We start from the raw sequence: 9,776 nt of genomic DNA, 5'->3' as shown, positions 1-9,776 counted from the left end.
GGACACAGTTCCACATGTTCCTTTTCCCACTGCCAAGCAACCAGAATGTAGAATTTCTGCAGATGTCATATGTCATTAGGGTGAAAAATTCTGGGACTTTTTAAAGAAAGACTTTGTTTCACCTTATGTCCTGCATATTTGCCATTCAAAGCACTGCAAAGTCAGACAGGATAGATTAGATCACTACGCAAAGTACAGTCCTGACAGCAGGTCAGCACTTCCCACAGTAGAGGACTCGCCCAATTATTTCTTCCTGGGAGTACCAGCAGGTTGCTCACAAAGCCAAACTAATAAGAATGTTTGTAGGTAAATTGTGTGGATAGATGGAAAAATTTGACCTCATCTGAAACTCAAGACTGCTCTTGCACAGCAATAACAACATACTATTTATCAATTATCCTAGTTCCATGATTTCAATTTGTATCAGTCAAGAACCTAGCTTAGTGCTCTGAGCAGTATCAGAGTGATTTCCTGTGTTAAGATAATGGGCAGGAAAATATAACAGAGCCATTTATTTCCACACATTGTAGAAACACAATAGCAGCACAATCATCAGCCTAACAGATTGCCTCATGGAATTTCTTTCCACAGGATGTTGTGGATGCTGGAATATTGCAAAGGCTTGAACAGGATTGAACAAATTTGTTGAAGAAACATCTAATAAAGGCTTTTAAACACAAAGATTATCCTCTAGCTCAGAAAGTCGCTGAATACAAAATAATTTTGGCAGTTGATTATTTTGGGAATGTATCACCATGCTTTTTCTATTCTTAGCTATCTATAGATGCTGTCATCTTTCAGTTTTTGCTGTTTTTCTTTCAAACGATGATTTAAAAACATTTAGAAAACTGTCATTATATCTGTGATCATTTCACAATAAGCTGAAGAGACTTTGTGAGAAGAAAAAAAACCCCACATTCTTTTGGAAACTAAGGAGGCTAAAAGCACACAACAGCTGTTTAAGGGCTTGGTCAAGAGAAGAGCTGACAGGTGTGCTCAAGTCAAGATACTTCTTGGTCTGTAGTACTTGAAGGTCATAGAATAGAATGGTTTGAATTGGAAGGGACCTTAAAACTCATCCAGTTCCAGCCCTCTATTATGGGCAGGGACACCTTCCACTAGAGCAGGTTGCTCCAAGCCCCCCCCAACCTGGCCTTGAACACTGCCCGGGATGGGGCAGCCAGAGCTTTTCTGGGCAACCTGTGCCAGAGTCCTGACAGTGTTTTAAGTTCACTGAGATGGTGTGAAGGCTTGGGAAGAGATGCTATCTGGCTGAACACCCCCCCACCCCCTCCACCCCCCCCCCCAGCACAACCATTTAGAAATTGAGTCAATAGGTTTGGACTTCTATATATAATATGTAAATGCAATACATTTAGTCCTATAGAGAACAAGAGCAAATGAAGCTTAGTGGGCTTTTGATTTGACCTGATTTGAGCCCACCACACCACCACACAAGTAAGGAGCTTGCTTTTCTTCTTATTATTATTTATTTTTCTTTAAAAACCTGATGTTTGGAATTAAAGGAATATAGGGACGGTCTTGGTTTATGCCAATTCTCTGATACTTCCCCTAGTGTTCTGAAGCACTTTTCTAGGAAACCGTGAAAAAGCCGTAAAATTAAAATAAAAATTGCAGGGGAAAGTGATATCATCACTTAAATAGTACAAATCTGTGTATTGTTTTTATACGGTATTCAGTACTTCAAGCTATAAATTAATGGTTAGGAAATATTTTTTCAGAACCCAACAAAGTGAAGCAATAGTTTGGGTTTGGATTGACTATTTGGCATGGCAAAGATTATACTAATTTTCATTGCTATGAGGTTGCTTTGATATAGAGTTTCTTTACTAGAAAGTAACTTTTACAAATTTGCTTTGCATTACATTGTCCTTTATATCACCTCCCAAAAACAGCTGATAGTCACTGATTCATATAATGCTAAAATAGGTTACATGTTACAGATCTTTGCTCCATTTAAATACTACTTCAGATTTGGAGCTACTCTTTTCAGACAACTTGCCCTTTTTCATGTCCCCCTAGTGAATCTTTCAAGAGGTCAAAAACACCAACAAAACACCAACCAACAACATCTTGAACAGCACGTTATTGATTTTTCTTATTTGGAAGATTTTCAAGGAGAAAATTTTTTAATTACTCTCCTCAGATTTTCAAAAGATTATACTTCGTAGTCAGTTCTTTACACATTGGGAATAATGCTTTCTCCTATCACTACATAAAAGTGCAGCTATTTTGAAGGATCCTGAGCAAGCTTCCATCCTATGCCTCTACCTCATACAAGGCACAACATTTAAAATTTTTACTCATTTCACTGGAAGATTAACATCTGGAAATGTGAGGCAACTAAACCTAATTCAGATTTGAATCTAATTAAACAACTTACTTAAATCAAACTCTTTGCATAAGTAGCTAAGTAAAACGTGCTAGTTACATGCAAAAAAATCAGCAACAATCAATTGTTACCATACAGTGATATACATGATACCACATGTTTTCTTACGGTTATCTAAGACAATTACTGGCTGTTTCCAGTTCTGGAGGTTGATGTGGTATGCAGCTCACAGCATGAGCTCCTTAAATTTTGCTATCATGATGGGAGATTTTCATATGGCTTCAATTCTATTCCTGAACTCAACAAAAAATAGATACACCGTGCCAACAACTGCATCCATTCACAGCACTAATTAATAGACTTGAAAAAGCAATGAATTTTATGAATAACACTGCAGCCTTCTTTTGGAGACTTCCAATTTTTATGGATGAGTTGTGCTCAGCATCTCATCTACATCCTGTTAGGTGCACTTCATCTAGTTTCACATTATGATCAAGTTAAGCCATAAGAGGTGCTCATCTACAGACATGTTTTTATCTCTCACCGACAAGACCAAATGTAGAAACTCAAGAAAAGAAAAAATGAAGTTTCAAAAAAATACGCATTTGGGTCCAGATCTGGGTTTATTCATGTCAACTGCCAACTGAAATAAAAACTCAGTGGATCACTAACACTTCGGAAGGTTTCCGTTAAAACTGCACAGACGCCCTTATCTGACTAAATAGAGAGGGCTGTTGAAAAGATGCAGTTTGCTTCTGAGCTTACATTTAAAATTTCCTCACTGTGGGAATCAGCAAAGGCTGAAAGGTTAGAAAGGTAATGAGAAATTAGACTCCATTTGAGACACATCTAGTTCACAGCAACATTTCCAAGAGCAGAAATATCTTGCTGCCTCTGATAAATGAAAGGTAACCTCCTCCCCCATAAGCGAAGAGGACACCGAAAGGAGGGGAACATTGATTTATTACGAATGAAATGTCTGTGAAAACACAACTTTCTCTTCTAATTTTTTAGAGTAGTTAAACCTTTCTTTTTGATTTCTCTAATCTAGCTTCTAATACAGTAGATGGAAAATATTTCACATTATTTAGGCCATAAACCACTAGTTCAGGTGGACCTGATTACCAGTTGCTGGAGGTGGCATGTTTCCAACCTGCTACCAAGCAAACTTGTTTTTTATTATTGAGTTCTTCATCTTGGGGAATCTTATCATTTGATTTATAGGCTGTTTGCTTTTAGAGCTTTTAGACTTATGTTCAGGTTTGTTTAGGTTTTGCCTTTTGTACTTCAGCCACTATTTATAATATCAGAGCTCTGAGTAGGATTTGGGTAGCATACCTGCACTCTAACAAGTCTGGGGGGAGGATCCAGACAGTGCACACACTTTTCACTTGCAACTTGGAAATGTTATGTTTTTTTCCATCAAACATCACCAGGAATAGGCAATGAAAAACCAGATGCTACATGAAGCTTTTCTTAATAAAACCACAGCTGTGGAACCAAGCAAACCTCGAAGACAAAAAACCACTACTGACACCAAGCAGTCTAAAAAATGTTACCCTGAATCCTGTGGTTTATTGGTAAAACCGTGTTTTAAAAAGCCTCACAAAACAAATGTCAGGCCCTTAGATACACCAAATAATTAGTACTGCAATAAACTTTGAAAGAATGACTATATGATTTAGATCTGCCAAACCCTGGAAAGTCTGTGGGCCTACAGTAAACCAGAGTAGGTTTTACTGAATGCATTGCATCTTCTCAGATTTACTCCAGCTGAGGTCTAGCCCTTTTGTTTATTCAGATATTTCGATGTTTTCCATGTGCCTCATCTGTCTCTGTCTCCTCTTTCACGCCAAACCAGTATGGTCTCTGCTCTCCTGATCCTGTCATTCCAGTTCTGTGACTCCCAGCTGGCTCACAGTAAAACCATTTCAGATTTCACACATCAAGCATAATTCCTTCTCCCACCACCTCAGAAACTAAGGTAAAGTGTGGTTTTGTTGGTTAACACGCTAAAAACCTTTTGCACAGACAGAATTATCTTCTTAGTACTGATCATAACTTTTTGGTTGTTATGAGCATATTGATGTTAGAATGCTTCAGTGCCTAGCTTTGACTAAAGAGGCAGCAGCCAAAGTGTCTGTGTGCATGTGTGTGTGTGATAGGATTTGGGAATGTAGGTATTTCTGCTGCAAAACCAGAATAAAGCATTTTATTATAGTCTGAAAACAGCAACCCCAGCTGATCGGCAAAGAGCAAAAGAGTAGAGCAAAACAAAGTATTTTCCCAGTGGGAGGACAGAGTTACATATACCACATGTCTCGTTAAAGCTGGATAGCAGGTAAATTCTGTTATCTGCAGAGCTAAAGTGTACAGAAAACACTTCCACACAATGTACACTGCTCTAACAGTGACAGTCCCAGTCTGCGGTACTGCTAGAGGGGACAGTGCTCTCAGCTGACTCAGCAAGCTAAGACTGAGCTCTGCATGGAAGTGACTATAGTGCTCCCTATTTGGGTTGGCAGGGAGCAAGACCAGCTTGCAATTGAGTCTTCCTACACTTTTGTAATATTTTTGCATGAATTCCACTTTATGTTTCTTCTCTAAATGGTAGAATGAAGACTCAGCATAAGCTCGATTCCTCTAACATTGTTTATTCTGGAGAAAAATAATTCTGTTCTCATACTGCCCATATAGATTCAGGCTTAAGAAGGATTTGTCTCATAGAAGCTGCTATGACTCACTTTCAAAATGAGTCATTAGGCACAAGGATAACCATATAGTGAATGTTGATATACTGTCATTTACAATGACATCTAATTTTGATGCTAATACACTCTTGATGACATCTACCTGGACTTGTGCAAAGCGTTCAACTCTGTCCCACATTACATCCTTGTCTCTAAATTGGAGAGATCAATTTGATGAATGGACCACTCAGTGGATAAAGAACTGACTGGATGGCTGCACACAAAGAGTTGTGGTCAATGGCTCAATGTCCAGCTGGAGACCTGCAATGACTGGTGTCCCTCAGGGATCAGTGTTGGGACCAGTCTTAGTTAACATCTTTGTCGCTGACGTGGACAGTGGGATTGAGTGCACCCTCAGCAAGTTTGCTGATGACACCAAGCTGTGTGGTTCGGTTGATATGCTGGAGGGAAGGAATGCCATCCAGAGGGACCTTGATACGCTTGTGAGCTGGGCTGATGCCAACCTCATGAAGTTTAACCATGCCAAGTGCAAGGTCCTACACCTGGGTTGGAGCAATCCCAGGCACAGCTACAGGTTGGGCAGAGAAGAGATTCAGAGCAGCCCTGCAGAGAAGGACTTGGGGGTGCTGGTTGATGAGAAAATGAACATGAGCCGGCTTCAGTGTGTGCTTGCAGCCCAGAAAGCCAACCGTATCCTGGGCTGCATCAAAAGGAGCGTGACCAGCAGGTTGAAGAAGGTGATCCTGCCCCTCTGCTCTGCTCTCGTGAGACTTCACTTGGAGCTTTGTGTACAGTTCTCGTGTCCTCAACATAAAAAGGACATGGAACTGTTGGAACAAGTTCAGAGGAGGCCATGAGGATGATCAGGGGACTGGAGCACATCCTGTATGAAGACAGACTGAGAAAGTTGGGGCTGTTCAGCCTGGAGAAGAGAAGGCTGCGTGGAGACCTCATAGCAGCCTTCCAGTATCTGAAGGGGGCCTATAAGGATGCTGGGGAGGCACTCTTCATTAGGGACTGTAGTGGTAGGACAAGGGGTAATGGGTTAAAACTTAAATTTGGGAAGTTTAGATTGGATATAAGGAGGAAGTTCTTTATTGTGAGGGTGGTGAGGCACTGGAATGGGCTGCCCAGGGATGTTGTGAATGCTCCATCCCTTGTGGTGTTCAAAGTCGGGTTGGAAATAGGCTTGGTATAGTGTGAGCTGTTCCCTGCAGGGGGTTTGGAAGTTGATAATCTTAAGGTCCTTTCCAACCCTAACTATTCTATGGTTCCATGAATATCTATGAATATTCTATTTTATGAGTATTCTATGAATATAGAATCATAGGGTAGTTTAGGTTGGAAGACACCTTCAAAGCTCATTTCATCCCACCCCCCTGCAATGAGAAGGGACATCTTCAATTAGATCAGGTTGTCCAGAACCACACCCAGCCTGACCTTGAATGTCTCCAGAGATGGTGCACCCATCACCTCTCTGGGCAACCTGTGCCAGTATTTTACCACCCTCATTGTAAAGAATTTTTTCCTCACATCCAGCCTGAATATCCCCTCTTTTAGTTTAAAACCACTATCATATCCAGAATATTATTGATGCTGCTCAAAGCACAAAGGACTGCTATTGTGATTTGACATTTAAATGGGCTGGTGAAGCCTCAATTCCACTGCAATCAAGTAGTCTTACCACTAATCAGCAGAACCAGATTTTTATGCATAAAAGGAATTAATTGTGGTAGTTCTTATTATCCTAACACAGACACTTTAGTTGCTGTAGGAAATAAAACCATTTAGTTAAAATGCAGCTTAACACTTACTGCTACACTGCAGATGAAAGGAAGACCTCTCTCTATAAAAAATTGTCTTTTTCATCCCTGAAACCAATGTTGACATTAGAGATTCTCATCCCATTATAGTGGCTTGGCCGCTCACCATCTGCTATGGAACTATGGTTAAGTACTCAAGAGCTCCTACACTCCAGGGAAGCAAACAATTCCAACAAAGACATTTTCATCTTATTACTCTTCTTCCAAACATGACTCAAACATTTTATGCAGACAATACAATGACCTTTGGGGCATAAAGGCCAGAATAAATGCTGCACTGTAAGCCCAGTTTGTAGTTAATTTTATCGGAGAAATGATAAGATTGTATTGTTTTACATGAAGTATGGCAATGAGGTACTCAGTGGTAAAATCTACAGACTAGACATCTTGTACTGGGTCTTGTCACACAGCCAGCAAAAGCATTATCATCTTTTAACCAGACTTCATTTCCAACATTATTTTTAATATCATTTTTTCTCATTGCTAATTAACTGCATTCACAGCTATACTACTATAAAATACTGTTTAATTTATATTGCTCAATTTTCTTTTCTAAGGATTGCAAACAAGAAAAATTTAGTATATGCACAAAGGAGCTTCCACACTTTTTCCTGATACATTGACAGTTAGTTTCCTGCTTTTGAGTTGCATCCAGAGCAGTATTTTTGCCATTTCTTATTTGCATTATGATGTAAGATCACCTTACATTATGATCATCTACTCACCAGCCGAAGATGGCTCCCATTTTGAGAAGTTCACTGTCATCTGTGAGGAGGGAAAAGAGGCTCCCTATAAAATGACTAAAGAAAAAGTTTTCAGAGGTAGTCACAGGAAAACAATGAGCCTGGCACACACACATACATTTAAGAACTTAACCTTGAATTAATAAACCCAACTTCCACAGTACATGAGAAGACAAATTTAGAAATGTCACTATCATATCAGTTGACCCAAGAGACATCAGCCTGATCTCCCTAGATTTAGTCACTATCTCTTTTGTATCTCTTCATATTGGGTATTAGCAAGCTGGCATTTACTTATTTTGATTTCATTGTGTTAGCTTGTTGCTGGCCTTTCTGAAGCAGTGCAAGAGGAAAGAAAGACACTGAATTCCTGCCTGAATGTATGTATGAAGTTGGTTTTAAATTCATCTTTGCACCTTGAGCAATACAGTGGGTGCAGTGCAGGCATAGAGAAGGAACAGAATAAGCTAGGAAAGGAGTAGAAATTTCACTGTATGCTGAAAAGCTGAGGTAGGTGGGCCCTTGGGGAAAAGCAAACATTCAAAAGATGATAAAAAAATACTAGCCTCCTCTTGCTTTTGCAACAAGAGAAGAACCTGATCTGCCTTTGGCACGTATCTAACACAGTAACGTCTTCATAGTACAGTCAGAGATTGCTCCTCAGACAGGATTTTCAATCTGTTTTATAAGACTGGGTAGTGAGTCCACATATGTACGTTGGTACACAGGCAGACTAACTTCTTGTTCAAGGAGCAGACATATTAACAAATCTGTAGCCACCTGCAGTGTCAGTTAAATAAAGATATTAGTATGTGGTCCAAAGTTACCATGAACTATGACTAAGAGGGATTACATCAGTCCCTGTATTACACTATGGGTTTGTCAGAAACAACCTGTAACACTCAGAGTCTTCTCTTTGCATAGCAATAAGGCAATTTATCCAGATACGTACAATAAAACACTCAAATTAATATCTCTGTGCAAAACCTGACAATCAGACATACAATTCAAAAAGAAAGAAAAACCTTTTACTACCTTCAAATCAGCACTGAAGAAAACCATGGCAAAGGAATAAAAAATTAATGTCATACGATGTGACAAGCTACATTTCAGAGCTGAACAGAAAAGTGGTCACCGTATAAATTATTTGTTGGATATTCTTTTTTATACCTGTTCCTTAGATACCAGGAGTTTAATTCTTTTTTCTATGTATTATCTCACATTTCTCAGAAGGCACTATGCAAAGTTTCTTTTTAGGACTATTTCAGTTTTGATGTTAGCACTGTTCTGACAACCTGCCTACCTCCCAGCTCCCAGCTGAAATGCTTTTTGTGATTAGACATTTTTCTTATATGGCTGCGTCTCTGGGCTGGCAATAGAACAAACAGAAAAGGATTTTTTGTACGTTTCTCTACTGTGGATCAAAGCTAGCAAGAACCCTCAGAAGTGAGGATACACAGTGTAGAGACTCCCTGAGAGGTTGCATACAGCCTATTTCTAACAGGGTCACTGCTAAGCTGCACCAAAACTGAACTAACTGCACAGAGATAGCTCCTGGGGAATCTCTGCATGGAGATTCCACATCTTGCTTGATACTTGCTTGATGCCTGTTTTCCATTACATGACCTATCCCAGTTCCCCGTTATCCTGACTAATACACCTTACTGCACATATATGACAGATTACTCCCTCACACAAATAAACATGGAAAAGCAAGTAATTCCCCCAGATTCTTCCTAAAGGTTGCTATACACAGATGCAGGATGCAAAAATCTGCATAAGACTCTGTTGTATCCCAAGTTCACTGTCTACAGCAGGGAAAAGTCTATGTTAATGAAAGATTAAATTGGCCTTTTTCACATTCTCTATGAATAATGATAAAAGTAAAGGAATTGGGATAGGAATATAAATAACATCTCTGACAATGCTTAAGAGGTATGCAGTTCACTAGATACCTCAGAGTTATATATGCTGTTTGTTAACTTTATGATGATCGGCTGTCTGAACATGCCTACAGTAAGAATAATAGTTTTAATGCTCTTTCAGCCTATATGGGGACAAGGATCCAAACCAGCTGCCCCGTTCTACATCATGCCATTTATCTTCTCACTTCCTCTGAAGATGCACAGCTGTGGAAGCATTTGGT

This window comes from Neopsephotus bourkii, unplaced genomic scaffold, assembly GCF_033783945.1.
Source record: "Neopsephotus bourkii isolate Nb327-2 ecotype Australia unplaced genomic scaffold, CSIRO-AGI_Nbou_v1 NB_274, whole genome shotgun sequence".
NCBI classification, from domain to species: domain Eukaryota; kingdom Metazoa; phylum Chordata; class Aves; order Psittaciformes; family Psittacidae; genus Neopsephotus; species Neopsephotus bourkii.
This window is presented reverse-complemented; position numbering follows the sequence as displayed.